This window comes from Myotis daubentonii, chromosome 12 (genome assembly GCF_963259705.1).
Source record: "Myotis daubentonii chromosome 12, mMyoDau2.1, whole genome shotgun sequence".
Lineage (NCBI taxonomy): Eukaryota > Metazoa > Chordata > Mammalia > Chiroptera > Vespertilionidae > Myotis > Myotis daubentonii.
The window spans coordinates 79,680,240-79,702,030 of record NC_081851.1 but is presented as its reverse complement, the minus strand read 5'-3'; the positions used below and the strand labels follow the sequence as shown (position 1 = coordinate 79,702,030).

Below are 21,791 nucleotides of genomic sequence, written 5' to 3'. Positions count from 1 at the left end.
ATGGGCCACACGGCTCGTTACCAGCAAGGAGAACTCGGGGAAGAAGCCAAGGGCACGGCATGGGGATTGGAGGGCAGGCAAGAGTGTGCCGATAGGGTACTGGATATACAGGTAGGATGAAAATAGGCTTATAGTGGTTCATATGGGAAATAATGCAATGCTTTATAAACAAGAATAAACTGTGTTTCGTGGACTCACAACTGTAAACCTATTTTTACTCCACCCTGTACATGTGCCCATTTTCCTAATGCTGGTCGCCCAACCAGCATCCCTGGCACTTCAGTAATATCTTGAAACTACGACAGATGATTTAACCTGCCTGTGTTGGCCTCTGAAGGGAAGAACCAAATGGAAATATCATTGGCCGTGCTTGTCCTTGCAGACACTCTGCGTTTAACTCCTGGGCTGGTGATATCCACACTATGGAATATCTATCGGGGGCTGAGAACCATTCTAACTTACTCAGAACTTAACATCATAAATGAGGAGTCACCTGTAATCTCATAAACGTGGGGTCTTCCCCAGCATACTGGCCCCTTTGATCAGAGACTGTTTTGATCATTAACTTAAAACTGGAGGAACAGGTGGCTCAGCCCGTTTGTAAACAGGAGTGCTAACTTGTCCCTGGGGATGGGCACCGCATCTCTTGGCTCGCACTGAGGGTGTGGGTCTCTCAGGGAAAAGGGTTGTTTTTGAGCTAACAAAACCCAGTAGCAGCATATTAGCTTTAAAAAAATTGGACCATTCGTGCTCTCAAAACTGTGAAAGGGACCACAAAAGATACTGGTAGATTTATAGCACAAATTCCATGGAAACTTCCAAGTGTTGATTCAGTACCAAATATGCCAAGAACACAACACATTAGTGTGAAATTTATCTGAGCAAACAGTAAGACTTTCCTATTACATACAAGTATCTAGCATCAGCCAGCACGTATGACTTTATGAAGCCCCAACTTCCATTTTCATGCAAAGACTGGCAGCTTTTTTTAAATATCAAACTGTATTAAACTCTTTATTTTATTTATTGATTAAGGTATTACATATGTGTGCTTATCCCCCCCCATTGCCACCCCCCAAGACTGGCAGCTTTTTGATGCCTAAGCTACTTAAACTCCCAGACTCAGAGTATACAGCATCCTAATTCTAACCCAAGTTTTCTTTTACACGGTTCGATTCCCGGTCAGGGTGCATGCTGGGTTGTGGGCTGGATCCCTGGTGGGGGCTGGCGAGCGGGAGGCAGCTGATCAGTGATTCTCCTCATCATTGATATTCCTATCTCTCTCTCCCTCTCCCTTTTTCTCTGAGATCAATAAAAATAGATTTTAAAAAGTAAAAATATTTTAAGGACTTCATCTCAAAATGATTAATTCTGAGTGATAGGTATGTTCAGTCAGCTCTGACTCATGGAAATGTGGCTGAGCGTCATCTGAATGGTCTGAACGCATGACCAGTTTTCAATTTGAATTCTCCTCTTTCTTCTGATGTCTTTTCAGCCAATGGGGAGTCTGCGGGTGACTGAGGCGCTGCCCATTAGCTGCCTGCATCCCGGCAGCTGCTGATGTCACAGACTGAAGTCCGAGGTGACTGACTGGACCCAGGACCTTCCCAGTGGTGGGGAGGCCGCCCTCAGTCAGTGTCTAGGGCTCAGCCTGCTGGGCTCTGACGTTCTGCTGTGGCTCTCCAGGACCAGCAGTTTTGACATGTCCCGAGATTGCAAAACAGACACCTGACATGGGCCAACACTGCTTCCTCAGAAGAGAATTTTGTTTGCTGTTTCATGCACTCTCGGGTGACAGCGCCGGTGCCATGGGGGACAGCCAGTGTGCACACGGGGACACTGAGCGGGAGCCAGCCCAAACCCTCACAATGTGGGCAGTTCCAGCTCCAGATTTCATGAGGAGGGTGGACGCAAACCTGTATTTAACTGACTAGAGAAATGCGACTACACAGTGTCATGCATTGAGGGCTCATTCTCAGAATGGTCACGTGATCCCTAAAGCATTCGTCACCCAAGAAAGGGACCCAGTGTTACCCACTCTGATGAAGCCAGAAGTGGTTTCATCTATTATGTGAAATGTATGTGAGAAAAGTAGGTCTGGAGGAATGTGTGATTACCCTTAGTCAGAAACCTATATACATAAAATAAGTATATGCTTGCATATATTCTATGGACATACACAGTAGATAACATGTTATATGCAATAGAACATGCCATGTGCAACTTAACATGTGTTGTACATGTATAATGTAATATATAAAAGATTAACTATTATATATTTATAGGTTATATGTAAACATGTACTTATTTACATGTTTACATATAATCCATGATACTTAAATATATACTTAATTAAGTATATGTTTACATATAACCTATAAATATAGATGTGTATACAGGGTGGAGCAAAACTAGGTTTACATTGTTCCTATGAAAAAAAGATATGAAGGTCATGATGATTACAGTAGCTTTATTAACTCTGTAATGTGCTCACATCTGTAAGCCACCCCTTATGTATATACACCCTGGCTCATTGTGGGCCAGATATTTTCAGTTCTATCTCTTTTGGCTCTGCACACAGTGGGTGCTCAATACTGCATGTTGTGTGAGGAATGAAGGAGGAGCTAAGTCACTCGCTTTGATTTTTTTCTTAGAGAAGATGGCAAGGGGAGCCAGAGGCTGCCCATCATTGTCACTGACCCCAGCTAGGTGTCCCTGAGCTCCCTCACGCAGAATCCAAACACAGTTAGTACATTTGCAAGCAGGTCCCAGCCAGGAGAGCAAGAGAGAACCACAGCCCATCAGCTGAGAGTCCCGGGGGAAGCCATCTCCCTGGTCTTGACCCGGGAGTTCAGGGTGTGCCCAGCAAGTGGACAGGGCTCACGGGCGGGTCTTGTGCTTCTTCAGCTTGGGTTTGGGAGGCACTCAGACAAGGTGAGGGCAGGCAGTTTAATTCATAACATGGCTTGGTCACACCACAGTGGCCATAAGAACACTACAATTAGGCATGAGATTGTATTCCTCTGCTAATAGGCTCCAAACCCTGAAAATATCCGAGGAAGAAAGGAATTCCCCTCAGTGAAAACAGACGAAAACAAAACCAGTTACTCTTGAAGATAAACTGCACAGCCCTGTGTAACAGTTGCAGTTAAACTGCAACTACCACCCCTCACCCCAAACTGCTGGACATGAGGTCAGACATAGGTCTGAATCCAAAAAATACCAATAAATGCGACCTATCATATTGACCAATGAGAAGTCAGACCCCAGAATTCCCCAGGGGATGCACCCAGCTGTGCCATGTGCCGTAGTGCCAGTGATCTGTGAGGGAGGGGCCAGCAGTCTGTCTGCAGAGAAGGCAGTGCTACTGCCCTTGGACAGATCCAGGACATCCTCCTCGTCACCCCTCAGCCTCATAATGCTCTCCCCCCCATTTCCTGAGACTGGAAATGAGCCACACTTTCCTGACCAGATGACAGACAGACAGCTGGATGGACGCCAAAGGACCACACGTCCGTGGTCTCCCATCCCTTTTTCATCAACTTCCTAATTAAAAAACGCCACGCTGGCACTAGGTGTGCAGGGAGCAGGCTTGGGACATTTCACAAAATAGCACCCCCTCATCCTGGGCTGTTGCAAAGCTGTGTTCTTACAGATGTTTATGAGTTTTCTTGGTGCAGAGATAGAATCAATTTGCTGGCGCCTGGCCCTCAAGACGTATTAAATTTATCCTGAAGGAAACGGGTTTCTGAAAAGCTCCTGCCCAGATGCCTCAGGCAGGTGGGAGTTTCCGTGAACCAGAGGGTCCACGAGCAGATGCAGCCGTGATTTCTGATGCTCACAGCCTAGCGCACGGCTCCGAGCCGACCTGATTTGATGGCTCTATGGGGTGCCCTGCAGACTCGATTATTTCCACACCAGTCTGGCTAGCATCGTTCCATGGCGACAATGCTCTGTGCTTTCAGCCTCTGTTCAGATGGCACAGGCTGGTGGCATCCATGTACCAGGGAGGGGAGGTCGGGGAAAATGGGGAGGGAGTCGCTAAGAACTGCCCATCCCTTTTAGGACTGAGGGGTGGGGAGCCTCTGGAATCAGGAGGTAACGCTGACTTAAAAAGCACCACTCCGTTGAGGGCCCTTAAAATACACGATGAACCGAGGTTGAGAGAACAGCAGGAAAATGCCGCTCACAACAGGGTTTGAGCTAGAAATCCTATCACGGAAATCTTTGTCAATGCGCTGAAAAGACTCCCTGCCCATGCATTATTCACCTGCGAGTTGTCTGGTTTAGAGACCTGTGCCTGACATGCCACACTTGACAACATCCCAAGCAAATGCCCACCAGCCTTGGGGTGATTCTCTCTGAAATAGTCTGCGTGCGCTGTCTGAGCCCACCTTCAGAGGGGCAGTCGGGGGACGCGGAGCCATAAACTTCCTTCCACTCTGTTCACGGTGCAGAAATGGTCTCAGAGCAGGAGCACATGCAACACACATGAACCCAGCGGGTCAGGTCCTGTCAGCTGACACACGTTCACTTGCATTTTAAAAACACATGCTGCATGCACTCACAGCCTTCCAAGAGGTTCATTGTAGGACTCCCAATGGTGAAAAAACACACCCTGGCACAAAAATTTAAAGCAATAAGGTGAAACGGCCTTTTGACTCAAAAATATTTACACACATCTTCATGCATCACCCCTGGGAGCCCCGCTAAGAAAGGTGCTAAGACCACCGACCACCATGGCCCAGAACAGACCTAGGAGACAGCAGACTTCCATGCCCACCACTCTTCCCAGTAAATCAAAGGGTGTCTGATTTTAGACTCATATTTTGGCATCTCATTGATTGCCTAAAAAATTTGCTATGAAAGCCTGCTTTTCCTTCCAAAGTTCATCTTCAAACCCTAGAGCTAAACTAAAAAAAAAAAAAAAAAAAAAAAGTCCCTTAGAAATCACATTTTCAGTCCAGTAGACATCACCATACTGCTAATTCTGGGGCCTTTCATTGTCTTTGAAGGCAGCCCTCACCGACTCAACAGTGCCTGAGAGCTAATGTGACAGGTAGTAGCATAAAGTGACTTCCTCAAGTGGAAACTAATGTGACATAATTTTGGCCCTTGAAAAAAAACAAGCTGGGCTGCACCTCTGAGAGGCAGCCGGGCACAAAGGCAGCGCGGCAGGTACCACGAAAGGGCCCCTCCTCGGGGAAATGGACACACGAGCCGAAAACAATGCTGGTATTTTGTCCCAAGAAACTTGCAACCCATCATAAAACTAAGGAGTTATTTTAATCATAGGGAGCTTGGCTCCACTCTACAGTGAAATACAGCAACAGAAGAATAATGGAAACTTACTTTTCTCTGGATCACACTGCACAGTCTCAAAACATTTTGGTATTTAATATTATTTGGGTTAAAAAACTCAATTGTTTCTTATTTTCATTCTAGTTTACCAGCAAATTTTAAAATGAAATAGGCTAGATATATGTACATATGTATGCATTCATATGAAAATGAAGAATTCACCTATTATGCAAAAAAAAATCAATGTCAGTGTTTAGAAACTTGAGATCTGAGGGAGAAAATGATGAAAACCAAGTTTAAAAAGCTTCCCAGGAAGGGCTAATATGTTTTGCAACATCGTCTGTCTGAGGTTTAGGTCATTGAGGTAGGGATTTTCTGTTTTGTTTTCTGCAAAGGCATCGTATTTTTAAACAGAAGAAATGATCCTCCAAAAAGTTGCATTTTTTGTCAAAGATTCACTATCATTATGCATAGCCAACAGCTAAAGTAAAGCAACTCCTTAAAAAAAAAAAAGCCTAAAAATAAAAGCCAAATAAACACCAATGTTCTGCAATATTCAGGAAACTGTGAATAGTTAAAGGGTAATCATTTCTACTGTAGAAGCCGACGAAATAATTAGGTCAGCCCGACTGAAAGCCTTCCCTTCTGAGGAGAGCAGGGTCCGACTCCTTATCAGCGAATTCCCCGAGACGGAGTTTACTGACCAGACACCATATTGCACTGGTACAGCCACCGAATTCAGTCAGGAACGTGTGCGCGACAATGGTCCACACTTGCTTCTCACTCCCAGGACTGCTTTGTAGGATCCGTCTCCATTTCCCACCAGCACTGCGTCCGCGAGGCTGTGCTAATCCCGTCTCCTGTCTGTGGAGCCTACAGAGCCATAGCAACTTCTGCTCAGCGCTCACCATCTCCAGCAAGTTGCTGGTTAAATTAGCCAAAAATCTCCTTCCAGCCAGGAAAAACACATACCAGTCAAACTAATTATGGCTGGGCTGTCACTGAACCCACATTTGCTAATTTTACTGGTCTCGGTACACTGTCCCAGAAAATATTAATTAAACACATTGAATAATGGCTGCTGTAAGATTCTGAAAGCAATCCTCCCCACACAGTCCATTTCCACTTCAGACCCGTGCCCGGGAGGACGGGTGACCCTCTGCCCCCCCAGCCAGCGCTGCTCTTCGGTGGCTGCCCACACGGAGGTGAACTTTGCTCCACTTGGGAAGGGGAGCCAAGCTCGGAGACAACAAGAACAGGACATATTTACCTGAGGGAGCAGCAGAGAGAAACCTGAAGCATCGCATGCCCAAACCGTCCGGGCAGCACGGCGCCTGCAGACCCGGCCCCGGCAAGGCCAGCCTCCCCCACGCAGCCACCCGCCTTCCCTCCCAGGGACTCACCCAGAAAAGGCTCCCACCTGCTCGGCGACTGGGGAACTCTTCTACGGCTTCCGCACGCCCACCATTTGTCCTCCATCCATCCAATCAACTTCCCACTGCACATCCCTCGCTCGGCTCAGACCCGGCCACCGCTCATCTGTATGCTAATTATTTTGCCACATGGACAAAAGTCATAATGCTTTCCGACAGGAAACTAACAGGCCTGAAGTCGAAGATGGAAATTAATAAGTTGACACCACTAAGCGACAGGGAGGGCGGGCATGCGTGCTGGAGGCTCCGTGGCCGGGCGGCCGCAGACCAGGGCCAGCCCTGCGTGAGCACCGGGCTCCCCGGGAGACCACGGCCGCAGCACCAGCGTGAGCCGCTGACTTACCCTGGCTCGGGCTGCCTCCGCTAAGTGCTACAACACACATCCATCTCCCCAAACCCTAGCCTGGGGGGGGAACTTCGTGGCTAAGCTAGATATTTCTCAAGGTTCGGCTGTGGATTAAGCCGGTAATCGCTAGCCTTCCTGTTTATTGAATAGCTTGCCACACAGTCGGGCAGGGCTGGGATGCATGCTGTATGGCTCTTACATTGTACCCACAGGCCCCTAAATCTCTAGAGCAGAATGTGTATCATGTGCAGGGCCGTATTTAATGGAATAGAGGAGAACGGTAAATACCAGAGGCAGGCTGTTCACAGCTCCCGGCCAGGCAGCATTTCCAGACATGCCCCCCATCACGGATGTTATGGTAAATTCACGCTGTGGCCAGAGAAACCTCACCAAGTCAGCTGAACCCACGGTGTTCTACCTGGGACTGCCGCTCAGCCTCCAAACAAACAAAAAGGTTGGAGCCTGCCCTGCTGCCCTCATGGGAGAGCAGTCACACAAGGGTTAACGGGGCGACTCAGCCTCCTTCAGGTCGCCAGCCACACTACCTTCTGCCTCAGTGTGAGCCTTTCTCCGCATTTTCTTTTAAAACAAAAGACAGAACGGTTTTCCTAAGAAAGTTACAACATCATCAACCTTTTAGTATTGTTTGAAGGGAAAAAAATCAGAAAAAGTTGTATCTGAAAAGGCAAGACCAAATTATGTTTCAAAAATACAAAAGGAACCATAGATGTCTGACTCTCATTAGCATTTTTCCTGTTAAAGGCAGAGCTGAATTTCTAAATGGCTCCTTGAGTCCAGCAGTACACGTTTGACTCCAGCGGCGACTCCCTGCAAACCCCCTCGGAGCTCTCCCCACTCAGAAAGGCCGGGTAAGTCACAGCAGCTCTTAGCACCTCCCACCCTCCCCGGACGGAGCCGCGAGCACTCGTGTTTAATAACAGTCCGGGCGGCACGCAGACCACGGCGCTCACGGCCGTGCACACAAGGGGGCAGCTCCCAGAGCAGGGCCGGCCGCGGGCTCATTTGCACACCCACCCTGCGATTTTAAGAAGTGTAATCTATCATCCAGCAAGAGCCGGGCGAGGCAGGCGAGGAGACAGCTCTGTGTGGAAGTACCAAGAGGTCACCCGGAAGAGCTGGAAGCGGCAGCAACCGGGAAAACCACATGCAAGCTTTAAATCAGAGGAGAGGTACCTTAGGAGGAGAGCTGGTGGCCACCGAGCAAAGTCGCTTTCCGCAGCCTATTCCTGCACGCCCGCAGGGCCGTCTCTGCCCCGCAGAGTCCGTGGCACGTGTTGGTCCCCTCTCCCCACACGTCTGCTCTCCATCCGCCCCTGGGCCTGGGCAGAGCCACCACGGTGACAGGCCACAGGGGCCTTCCCAGAGCACAGCGCTGACGGGGGAGGGGGAGGGGCAGCACGCAGGCGTCCACAGGGACCAGGAACACCTGACCCTGGCTTCAGAGGTGGTTCTGGAGCCCGAGCCTCTGGCCGGACACGGGGAGCCCAGGCAGCTGGTCCCCCCAGAGGTGACAGTCCCCCGCCCCGCCAGCCCTGCCGAGATCACTGCAGCCTGCAAGCGGCCGCTCAGAGAGCCCGCATCCTCCAGCACAATGCCCCTGACTCTCAGGCTGAAACACTTCCCTCCCCTCCCAACTTCCCAACATCACCACGTGGGGAGCAGGGGTGTTCTTTAGAGATACCTGTTAGGACGGTGTTCTAGCGGAATAGCCAGGGCGGCAGAGCTCCACTGATAAGCAAGCACGTGTGCCTCCCTCTCGTTTCACACACCTGGCGTGCGTCTCCTCCGCCACCCCTGATTATTTCTACAGATGCCCCAAGGACTCGTTAGGATGTCAAAGCTTCAAACAGTTTCATTGTGGAAACAGGCATCGGAAAGTCATTGTGCACACGGAACAATGCAGGTGCTAGGGACACGGAGCGGGGGCCGAGACAGACGAGAGAGAGAGAGAGAGAGAGAGAGAGAGAGAGAGAGAGAGAGAGAGAGAGAGAGAGAAGGTAGGGCACAAAGCATACTCCAAGCTGAGACCACGTTGCATTGAAACATAGCCTAGTGATGGGAAATGTCTAGCTGCCACCTGAACTGATCTGGCACCAGAAAAATCATATAGTTACTACAAGGGCAGAGCATTTAGTGTGATGCCTTGTGCAAGTTAGAGTCGTTGTGGGCATTATTCCTAATGTGTGGAATATGCTAATTTAAAGTATTTTTTTATATCAGCCACATATGATATTTGGATGTGATTCACCCCCTGCAATTTAAAAATGAAAATTTTAAAAATTATAGACAGGTATACGCCTTTAAGTTTGTGGTATCTCATCTCTTTAGTGTAATTTGAAATGGATGTAGGTTAATGTCATGGTGAAGACTACAGTGAGATAAAACTTAACTTGGTGAAAAACGTGGTAATTATTCTCAAGTTTTTATTCAAGCTTATCCTCCATTGCTCCCTTCAAAAGAATGCTACATATCCCCCCTCCCCCAAAGAAAACAATGATGAAGAGGGCATTTTTAGAACCTTAAAATAAGAAGATGCATAACACTGTTGCAATTAAATTACGATATCGGGTAATTTAATTATAAACATTTAGCCAAACTGGAGGTCTCTCTTTCTGAGTTTGCCGTCCCCTGGCTTCCTAGACAGGGTTCTGGTAGGCTTTGCATCCCGGTAGACTTCATGGAAAAGTGCCAGATGCATTTGAAAAACTGGTCATTGATTGGAAATTCCAGCCACGGACCAAAGGGGCCATCCAGCCTGGCCTCACTCCAGGTCAGAGCAGGGTGGCCTCCCCGGAAGGCACCACCCTAGTCCCTTATGCCACTGCCTGGGCTTGTTAATATACAGTACTTAAGAATCAGTGAAATTTTAAGTTTGATGTTAAAAATGGAGCCACAGAAATGTATAATACATAAAGTGTTTCAGATGACCCAGTGTGTTTTTAAAAATCACACCTTTCCCTCAAATGAGGGTATCTTACAGGTAGAGCTGGGAATCTAGCTCACATGTGTGACTTTAGAAATATTGGGCAACAAAGTAATTTTTCACAGAGAAGTGACTGCATTTTTATCACATGTAAAGTATTTCTAAAAGAAAATCAAAATCAAATAATCAGATTATTCTAAATTTGAAATATACATAAATTTAACATAGAAAAACTTTAAAAAGCTTTGAAGTTGCACAATATTTTATTTATGTTCCCTAATTGATTGAAAATTGGCATAGAAAACAGACATAAAACATCAGTGAAATAATTGGGCATATTCAATAGTAAGGTGTGAAATATAAACATTCACAAGAGTAAAATATAAATGGTAGGTGAAAACTATGACAGGAACAATGAAAACAGTACATTGAAAATACCCCCACTTTCTTAAAATCATGCTACACTGCTTGTATTACCCAAAAGGAAATTGTGTGTTCCTATTCCCTTAGGATTTTTTTTTTTACCACACGTACATGGTCACAAATTATGGGGCCTCATCCTCAATCTCAGCTTCTACCACAAACTTACAAAATTGGCCTAAGTTTGGCTATAGGATGCAAGTGTGACTCAAGAGAAGTTGACATTGATGCTGCATGTTTACTTTCTGCCTGACTGGTCCATCTTGACCATCCTTGCTCATCTCTTCAAAAATAAACATTTTCACTGGTTACATGAATCTCCATCACACAGAGATATTCCCTTGGAGAACCATGGCCCCATCGTGTTTACAGGGTTTTACTCACAATTATAGACATAGGCAAGTTCATGTAATGAAATCATATTCTGTTTGGTCATTTGGAAAGTAGGGCAAAAATTCCATATGCAAAATAAAGATCTAGAGATGGCATGTCTTTTCGGCCACCATCTTTAAAACACCCAGCGTGCCCAGGGAAGCTACTCCTACTTCTGCCGGCCTGCAGACAGTCATTAAGGCGCGCGAGTGAGCCATTCTCACCCTGCCATCAGCTAGAGGCAGGCAGTGGCGGCTGAGGGTCCTTGCTGCCAGAGCGGACAGCTCCCGGTGCTGAAGGGACAGGCGAGGAGCCTGGCTCACAATAGCTCACTCAAGCAGCCTTTGAAAAATCACACAAAACTGAATGAGGTGGCAAGTACTCGGGCTGAATGGCACCGTCTACAGAACAATGGGCACCAACTCCAAATCCTACGCTAATCACATTAATGAGATTAATCAGTGAATTAGCAGCAGCCAGTGTCAGCGAGGAAGGAAGAGTCGGACCAAGATGGGTAATTAACTCTTTATGGGAGGGGGAGGGGTCGGCGGTGCTCCCTCCCGGCTTCTCAGGAGTTGGCAGTTCTGCTTCACCGTCTAAAGGCTCCTGCACTGGCCCAAGGCGACAGCATCCTGGGTTTTGTTCGAATGTGGATCCAGGGATCCCATTGCTGATGCTCCAGCTACAGTCCTCTGAGGAGTGATGTCATTTTAAGTAATCTTCAGAAACTACAGGCTTTCCCTGTTTTGAACTTTCTAAGTGTGAAATGAATACTGAAAATGAAATTACTTCCCTAAGACTCCAGCTGAAATATAAAAAATATGGCTGATTTAAAAAAGGAAGGATTATATAACAGCTGCTCTTGCTTGTGGGAAGTCTGCGATACTGTGGCAAGAGTTTTAAAAAGTGCCATCAAGTAAAAAACTATGACGAACATATCAGCCACGGTCTATTGTCTTTCATGGAGAACATATCTTACCCAGCACAACTTCAAGGAGAATTTCAACCAACCGAGTTGTCACACTTGAGGTGATAGAATCATACACTTCCTTTTAGGTCAATTAAAAAAACAAAAAACTCCCTTTATCCTACAATGTGTTACTAAATTCCATGTATAATATACAGTCAACACTGGATTGAGAGTTCTTGAGAGGTGAAAACCTAGATGAAATAGAACTAGTTTACAAAAAGGATTATTGGGCAAAAATATTTTTAGTCTTAATCACATTTTTATAAGTATGGAGACATACCTCTAGTTATCACTTTATGAAGTTGAGCAATTAGAAAGACTCCCTTGTGTCTGTAAGGATGGTAGTCTATACTTTTGTCTAGGAAGTTAATTTTGTTGAGTAAAAAATAAAAACACAAAAAGCTCTTATTATAAAAATATTTTAGTCTGAATAAATAACAATATCCTATAGGTTATATAGTTTTAGTGGTATAGAAATTGTCATGGCTAAATTAATACTAAATTCAAAATTAGAGCTCTATATTTTAATAGCTATCATATGAATGTTTACATATACATTTTACCTTATTTTTATTTACCTTGAAGCTACAGCTTGCAGTTGAATATTTAGTTTATAAATTCAAGTTGCACCGAAAGACACATTTCTGTTATACATTAAATATGGTTTCATTATTATGAACTTCATTTAGGTCATAGTTAAAAACTTTGAGTTGGTTAATTTAATCCAGGTCGGTCAGCTTTCTTTCCATTAGGCAAATATGGCATTATATCGGGGATATTTCCTGTGTCAACAGGCTCTACAAAAACAACTTGCTTTCTTTGTAATGGAAAGTAATCCAGCAAAGTCTCTGGGAAGTGTTTGTTTCAATATCTGCATATCATCCAACTTCTGTCCATGCAGCAAGTTTTTGCATCAACAACATCACGGTTAAGGCATGCAACCTAAGCCCGTTCTGCCTTAAAAAGAGCCTTCTGTGGGTCTCCGGCTCCCGGCCCAGGCACATGGCAGCTCCCAGCCATGCTGGCAAGAGAGCCTGAAAATGGAGCAGACAATAGGCATTGCAGCAAAGCCCGCTCCACGGTCACACAGCCCCTGCCTCCGCGTCCACAGCGTCCACCTAACGCAGACCACATACCTCACAACATGACCACAGCCGCCGCGAGGGAGACACGCTCAGCTGGGGTGACTGTGCTGCTCAGAAAAACACCCAGAGAGAAGAAAGCCTGCTCCCCCACCAGCGGGAGGACGAGGAGCAGAGCCTACCACGGAGCTGCAGGGGGGTTGCCGTTCGTCTTCAGTGAATATTGATACTAGAACCCAGAGTCCAGAGAACAAAAAAGTAAAAGACACGCACCAAGCGCGAGTGAGGGACTCGGGCTTCGCGCAGACCGCGGCAGCGCTCCCTGTTTTAGCTCAGGGAGAAAATGTCGCCGGGCAGGAGTGACAAATGCAGCGCGAGGCTGGCGGCAGGGCCTGCGGGATCTGTTTTACTTCCACACACATCCCCGAGCGCGCGCTCCCACTCAGCCTCCAGAGGCTTTTTTTCCGCTTTTTTTTTTTCACGAGCTCCAAATCCCCGGCATATGACCTTCTGTTAAATAGATAAAAAAAAAAATTGCTTATCAGTCATGCAAATGAGGCTGAATTCATTTTCCACAACAGATGGCCTCATGGATAATGATGATGGAAGAGAGAAAATTGAATGTGTCTCACAAGGTGGCCATGGCAACCGAGAGCAGAATAATATCAATAATAAGCTCACTGCATAATAAGGTTGTCAATCCCACAAATCAAAGTCTCCAGCTAAATCAGGTATACCACCCCGGCTAGTGACCAGGTAAATAAAAATAGTGGGGGGGGGGGGCGGGATTGCATTTTACAGTGGCCGTGAAGAAAACTAGAATTTCCAGGCATTCTGTGGCCTGTGTGTGTGTGTGTGTGTGTGTGTGCATGTGTGTGTGTTGGGGGCGTGGCTGGATAATGCAATGAGATGTGACAGTTTTGTCTTTTTCTCTTGTGTGTTCGGTGATGGACTTGGGTGCACAGAGGATGCTGCAGTGGCCATGTTGGCATGTGGGGCGCGGCGAGCCGAAGCCTCTCTCTGTGCTGTCCCCGCGCTCCCTGTCTGTGCGCACTGATGCCCCAGCAGCCGCCGCGCGGCTTCCACCCGGCTCCCGGGGGGACATCCCGCAAAATGAATCAGCAGCCATCCTGCGTGGCTGATGAAAATGAAAATGGCACATGTCTGGGCGGGACGGAGCCGGCTCTGCTGGCTGTCTGGCAAGCACGCTCGATCGCGCTCCTGCTAATCATGGCTCACAGCCTCTGGTGGTTTTTCTAAAAGGTATCGCCCTTTCCCCGCAGCCAGCTGGTGGGGAGCGTGTGTGCGTGTGTGTGCGTGTCCGTGTGTGTGTGTGTGTGTGTGTGTGTGTGTGTGTGTGTGATCGGGGAGCTGGCAATGGACCGTTCCCCGCTTGTCATTTTCTGCCGCTTACACACCGACTGCCTGCCCGACAGCCCCATATCGTGCAGCTGGACTCACCTCTCTCTTTCTCTGGGGGTAGAAGGGCCGGTCATACAGTCAAGCTGCCTGGAGACCGCGCCGACACGCCTGTGCGGAGGGGGAGAGGTCCTGCCCCACCCCGCACACACCTGGCGAGAGCTCCCCCCTGCCCCCCAGGCTCCCAGCTGGACCCTGAAAGGCAGCCGCGGAAGGAACCTATTTCTGTCGCAAACGCTCGCCACCCGCCTGCGACTGTAGCCCAGATATTATGCAACACAGAGCCTCCGAAATAGAAAGCTGAGGGCTGGCTAGCCGAGGCAGCAATCGAACCACATTTAATAATGCATCTCGGGCTTCTTTTTTCTTTCACAAAATGCTCGGGCATCGCTTTAAGATTATCCTAAAAAGAAACTATTCTTTTCAATATCTCTGTCAAATTTTTCAGGTTTTTTTTTTAAGGCATTCTGAAAAGTAGACCATTATTATCTCTCATAAAAAATAGCTTACTGTGTTGAACCAGGGTTCTGTTTTCTGAATTCTTTGTCCTCTGCCTTTCCTATACATGGTTTACTCTGCTATTAACAAGCTTCCCATTTTGCCGTTTCAGTGCCCCCGTTCTTATTCCTTTCAGGAACAGATAGATGGTTTTCATGGGAAACTGCATAGATTAATGTTTGCCGTTAGTAATTCCTGTCACTGGGATGTGATCCTGTTTCCTCCTGCACTCGAGCCCCAAGCTGCAGTGAGAATCAGAAATCAATAGAGCTGCCCTAATGGAGGCTCCACTCGGCATGTGGGCGGCTGCAGCCTCCTCTTTCTCCCTCTCCCCTCCTCTCTCCCCTCCTCTCTCCCCCCTCTCCCTCTCCCTCTCCCCCTCTCCCCCCTCCCTCTCCCTCTCCCCCCTCCCTCTCACCTCTCTCTTTCCCTCTCCTGTCTCTCTCCCCTCTCCCTCTCTCTCTCTCTCCCTCTGTCTCTCCCTCTCTCTTTCTCCTACACACACACACACACACACACACACACACACACACACAGAACCAATGACGTCTGTGCAGCTTTCTCAGCGGATTGGGCACCACATCGGATGTTCTGTGGAGCAAAGAACAGAGATCATTTGCAGTCAGTGGGAAAAAATGGGAGCCGCATCCTCCTGTGTCCAAGGCCCCGGCCCGAGCTCCTGGGCAGCCAGGCTGGTACCAGGCAGTCCCTGGGATGGGAGGGCGCCGTGGAGCAATGGTGTGGGCGCCGTGGAGCGGTGGTGTGGGCGCCGTGGAGCGGTGGTGTGGGCGCCGTGGAGCAGTGGTGTGGGTGCGCCGTGGAGTGGTGGTGTGGGCGCCGTGGAGCGGTGGTGTGGGCGCTGTGGAGTGGAGAGCACCCGCTGGCCCAGGACTGCGTGTGCAGCACAAGGGGAGTCCCCTCACATGAAGGACAAAGCAGCCTGTACAAAAGCAGAATAGAACATGCAGGAAGACTTAAAGGATTAGGTCAAATAGTGAGCAGTGTAGGGTTTGAATGTACAGTATATTATTATTGTAAAATACTTCCATACTCACCTCTATGCGTGAGACCTATATGAGATAAGGGATATTCTATTAAATATACATATGAAACGGGAAACCTGTTTTCAACTCATCAAAACATCTGTAGAGCGCTTCAATAGCAAAGGTGACAAGGAATAAGGTGCAGGGAGAAACGGGGTCACCTCGCAGGGAAGAGGCGCGATGGAGCACAGTTAGGGGGAGGGGCGGGGCTGCGTAACCAAGGAGAACTGGCTGGATGAGAAAGGGCAGGCCATGACCTTGGGTCTCACGGACGCGCCTCTGCATGGTCTGGGACTGGTACTCTGTCGCATGTGAGCAGACACTGGCGGAGTCTGGAGGAACGGGGTTCCTAGCGCCCACAGTCAGCTTTTATAGCAGCTTATGCTTTTTACAGAGTCTGCCTGGTTGTATACAGATCCTAATTGGAAGAATAGGATCTGAAAGTTGAAAAAAACAAGTACTGTTCATTTCACTCATGGTGGCCCATTAGATTCACAAATACCCAAGTCTTCCCATGAGTCTTTCCAAACCATCTCTTGCCTTCTCATCTCCAGTCTCTGAATCATTTTGTATCTGGAGTCTTTATATCACATTTTTCATCCTTATGTCATCTAACATTCTTACAACTATTCTAGTTACTTGGAAAAAGGGGACTTATACTTCTTAGCTTATGAGTTTGTAATGATAAGGCTGGTAGAAGCCAGGGGCTTGGGCAAAGGACCTGAATAGACACTTCTCCAAAGAGGACACACAGAAGGCCAAGGGACACATGAAAACATGCTCAGTCACTAATCATCAGAGATGCACATCAAAACAACAATGAGGTACCACCTCACACCTGACAGAATGGCTACCATCAACAAATCAATAAACGCCAAGTGCGGGCAAGGATGTGGAGAAAAAGGAACCTTCTTGCACTGCTGGTGGGAATGCAGACTGGTGCAGCCATTATGGAAGACAATATGGAGTCTCCTCAAAAAATTAAGTATGGAACTTCCATTTGACCCCGTGATCCCACTTCTAGGACTATATCTGAAGAAACCCAAACACCAACCATAAAGAATGTATGCACCTCTATGTTCATAGTAGCACAATTTAGAATCGCTAAGATCTGGAAACAGCCCAAGTGCCCACTAGTAGATGAGTGGGTAAAAAAGCTGTGGTACATCTACACCATGGAATACTATGCAGCAGTAAAAAAGAAGGATCTCTTGCCCTTTGCAACCGCATGGAGGGACCTGGAGAGTATCTTGTTAAGTGAAATAAGCCAGTCGGAGAAAGACAAGTGTCACATGATCTCACTCATATGTGGAATCTAATGAACAAAATAAACTGATGAACAAAAGAGATCCAGAGACACAGAAGCATGGAACAGACTGACCAATTTCAGCAGGAAGGCAGGGGTGGGTGGTGGGTGGTGGGTGAGGAGAGATGAACTGAGGAACGTATATGCATATATGCATAACTCACGGACACAGACAATATTGTGGTCAAGGCCTGGGAGGGGCAGGTATGGGTGGATGGGGGTCAATAGGGAAAAAAAAAAAGGACATCTGTAATACTCTCAACAATAAAGTTAAAGTTTTTAAAAATATAATGTAAGAGTGGAAACAGAGAAATAAACCAGAGACTTCTATTTCATTAGGAATCCACGAAGAAGGAAAGAAGCAAGCAAGCAAGCAGGGGCTTGATAACATCTTGGTTAACTTTTATGGGTCATCACCCAAGTAAAAGGCATATATAGACCTGTTTCACCGTTTCTGTCTGACATCGTATGTACCTATTTCCACAGTTTAAACTTGGCGTTGGGGTACAGAGCGGGCCTCTCAGCAGCCCAGGAGCCAACGCGATGCTCTCTGAAGATGAAGAGATCTGGGCGAAGATTCAGGAAAAACACATCAGCTCCTGAACACGGAAGTGACTCTGTCGGCCTCGTTCTCCACTGGAGCCCGTTCGAATCACCTCCCTGGGCCGTTCGTTTGAAAAGGAGACCCGGACATTTTATGAGAATAAAACCAAGGCCGTTCAGAGCAGGAAGGAACAATATTAAAAAATAAACATAGCGAGGCTCAGTGGTTGAAATTCGACCTAGGAACCAGGAGGTCACCCTTTGGTCCCCGGTCAGGGCACAGGCCCAGGTTGCAGGCTAGATCCCCGGTGTGGGCATGCAGGAGGCAGTGATCCATGATTCTCTCATCATTGATGCTTCTCTCTCCCTCTCCCTTCCTCTCTGATCAATAAAAATAAAGAGAAGAAATTCCTCATCTTAGCCAGCAGGGGAGCTGTGGGTTTCTGGCCCACTTCCCTGCTCCTGATGGCGCAATCCAGCCTGCGGGCAGTCCCAGGGTGTAAACTTGGAACAGACCACCACCACCTCCCCCCACCCCCGCCAGATGCCAGGAGCCAGGGGTCCCTGCCCTCCAAGGCTGCCAGGGGCTGGGTCAGACGCAGGTTAGAATGTCATGGAGGAGAGTCCGTTCCTTGTCGCAGGTGATGGCGGTCCCTCCCACAGCTGGTGGGAGCCTGCACTGGGTCCTGGAGGCAGGATGGGCGGTTCCCCAGCCTTCCCTTGGGAGTCCTGGCAGATGGACTTGGAGGACTTCGTTCTGAGAAGAATGAGAGTCTCAGAGAAAGAACCCTGGTCCTGGGTCCGGGTTCCTGCCCCGCATGGAGTCCGCACGGAGCCCACAAGCCCCGTTCCACCCGCCTCCACCTTGGGTCAGGGAAGAGCCCCTGAGGCAGAAACAGGCGCGGCCCCAACAAGGAAAGGAAAACGCAGGGATCTGGGAAATAAACTACAGAGGAAGAGTTCAAACAATGGTATTTTCAAGACAATAAGAGAAGGTCATGCATTTCTAACGTAAGAATGAGAATTCATATAAAAAGGAAGGGGATTCAAGACCCAAAAAGTGTCCTTGAACAATAACATCTGACAGAATGTTATGAAAAGTCCTGCAGGAGGGCCCGGCCCATAGCTCAGCTCACTGTGTCCCATCCTGAGTCAGGGTACCTCCCAGCCTGCACGCCTGTCCAGGTCGCCGTTTGATTCCTGGTCGGGCACACATCTGGTTGGGTTCAGTCCCCAGGTTCGCCAGGCAGCAGCAGGCACTGTTTCTCTCTCGCATCACTGTGTTGTTTCTCTCCCTCCCTCCCTTCCTCTCTCTCCCAAATCAGTTTCTAAAAATGAAAAAAATATATATCAAAGGAATATATTTTGGAGGTGCTGTGGTTAGGTTTATTTTAATGCCTTCACTTTGCCTCCTAAAATATGACTCTGGCATAATATTTCTAGCCTAGTGATAAACAATAAAAATGAAATAAGCCCTGGCCAGTTTGGCCAGCCTGAAGGGTCCCGGGTTCGATTCTGGTCAAGGACATATGCCTGGGTTGCAGGCTTGATCCCCAGTAGGAGGTGTGCAGGAGGGAGCCGATCAATGATTCTCCTCATTGATGTTTCTCTCTCCCTCTCCCTTCCTCTCTTAAATCAATAAAAATGTATTTTTAAAAAATGAAATAAAAGAACATAGAAAGGTATCCTATATAATAAAAGCCTAATATGCTAAGTGTCCGACTGTTCAACCATTTGACCAGTCGCGATCATGCGCATTGACCACCAGGGGGCAGACACTGAGACGGGTAGATTAGCTTGCTGCTGGGGTCCGGCTGATCGGGACTGGGTGAGAGGGGCCGGACACGCCCTGGAACCCTCCCACGGCCCCTCCCCAGCCCAGATCATGCACCGGTGGGGTCCCTCAGCCTGGCCTGGCCCTCTCGCATGCAATCCAGGGCCCTTCAGTCTGCATGTTGGAGAGCCGGTTTTGGCCTGAGGGACCCCTGCTGCTGGGCCTCTAGTCAGATATAAAAGTGCAGTTCTCTGTGCTAAGGTGGCTACAACTTTCAAAGCATAATAAACATGCACAATTAAAACCTTTATTTTACAAGTGACCCCAGGATACGTTGCCCGTTTGTAAAACATAATCCCGCTGAGATGCACGCCAACAACAAAATTCACAAGCATCGTCCCTACTACAAAATACTGCAAAAGGGCCTCCATGCCCCCAAATGTCTGCATTTTGAACACGTTGCATTACTTTTGTCTCACGGGAAGGGAGTCAGGGTGTGTCAGGGCTTTGTTGGTCTCTGGAGGCTCCCCCAGCTCTGGGCTGACCCCGCTGCCTTGTCTCCCCGAGTCTGAGCTCCGTGTCCTCACTGATGGTCAGCGGGTCCGTCTGCTCCTCGAAGCCGCCCACGCTTCCCACGTGACCCTCCTCACGCTGCCCGTGGCTTTGCTCTCGCTGGCAGTCATCTGTGTGGCTGACATTATTCGAGTTATTTTGTGTGTCTCTCTCTTTTATTAAATACTGGATGTTACATAAATATCCGCCAGTTAGACATGCACATGAGATGAGTCCACTATGTAGATAAAAACAGTTTAGAAAAATCAGACTTTTTTAGAACTGTTTATAGGTCATCCTTGAAACAAGGTGATACTAAATACCCTTCCTACTTCCTCATTACTGGATATTCTAGTCGCGAATAATTGCACAAATGAAAGGAAGTCCTGCCACACACTCAGACTGGTCTGAGGGAACCTGTTACTTAAAGCACCGTCGCTAAGCCCCCCAGCCCAACGCCCTCTACTGCACAGGGCGCTTGCGGCCCTTTTGTTGTCTGGAGTCGCTGCCATGGCAGATCGCGACGTACCCCACAGTCTCAGTGAACCCTGGCTCTGAGCTGAGCAGCAGCGAGGACTCTGCAGATGGCGAGCCGCTGGCATGTGAAAGACAAATGGAAATGAGCCCTGAAACTGACGGAAATCAAGCATTCACCTGGGCTATGTCAGCCCTCCCCTTCCTCGCGGGGTGACTGAGCCGCAGGAAGCAACGGGATGGATTCGGGATGGATTCGGGATGGAGCCCGGCCTGGGGACTGGGGTGGATTCAGAATGAAGCTGTGCCCTGGGGAAGGGCTCACGTCCAATCCACACTCGCCACTCAGGCTCCTGTGAGAACGCCACTGAAGCAACGCTAAACAGACACCGTACACGCGTGTATGCTTCCAAAGGCACGGAGAGGAGAAGGGACAGGAGGAGGAAGGCGAGTTCCTGCCCAGAGCGCGGAGCAGCCGTCTAGGAGGCGGAGGGAGAGACCTGCTGGGTCAGCTCGGGTCACCCGACTCCAGTTACTCCCGTGTGGCCCTCAGGCTGGTGCCGCCATTGCGGACTCACTCCCCGGGGCCTTCGTTTTTAAACCTCCAAGAGCCACCTTTCACCCCATAAACGTCCCTGGACGGAGTCTCACTCTGAGGCAGGGGTGGGGAACTTTTCCTGCCAAAGGCCACTGAGGTATTTATGACATCCGCAGGCCATACGGAATCACAGCTTAATAATTGGCCGCTCGATTGGGTCAGGCATTTAATTAACTCACCCTAATGCCTTGGCAGGACCAGAACGAATGATTCTGCCAGCCTTATATGGCCCGCCGGCTGGACGTCCCCCCACCCCTGCTTTAAGGTATCGCGTTATATAAGACAAACCTCAGCCTAGCCAGTGTGGCTCAGTGGTTGAGCGTCGGCCTATGAAGTCACGGTTTGATTCCCGGTCAGGGCACAGGCCCGGGTTGTGGGCTTGATCCGCAGTAGGGGGTGGGCAGGAGGCAGCCAATCAGTGATTCTCATCATTGATGTTTCTGTCTCTCTCTCCCTCTCCCTTCCTCTCTGAAATCAATTTTTTTAAAAAGACAAACCTTCGGAGGAATCAGCCGCCAGCTAAGACATGTTAGGAGGCTCCGGAAGCAGGTGGGGCTGTGGGGTTTGCTGAGCGGCACTTCGGGGGGAGGGGGCGGATCCCAGGAAAGACTTGCCTTCCTCGTCTCACACAGGCCTGGCCCACAGCGGGGTCAGGCACCCGCCATGCGGGGAACTTCGTTTTCCGTTTTCTTTCCCGCGCTGACCGCACAGCTGCT

At 48.5% G+C, this 21,791-nt stretch overlaps 1 protein-coding gene across 10 annotated transcripts in view; it reads right to left on the bottom strand.

Moving 5' to 3' along the window:
* The window catches only part of MYT1L (myelin transcription factor 1 like), a 301,904-nt gene extending 287,294 nt beyond the window's left edge, over positions 1 to 14,610 (bottom strand). For 8 of the 10 annotated variants that reach the window (XM_059660629.1, XM_059660636.1, XM_059660635.1 and 5 more), the window contains exon 1: positions 6,705 to 7,258. The gene's annotated coding sequence lies outside the window, so the exon portion shown is untranslated. Of the gene's footprint in view, positions 1 to 6,704; positions 7,259 to 12,922; positions 13,379 to 14,329 lie in introns of those variants that run through there. The other 2 variants (XM_059660630.1, XM_059660631.1) reach the window with 2 other exon arrangements.
* Between the last annotated feature and the right edge of the window lie 7,181 nt (positions 14,611 to 21,791).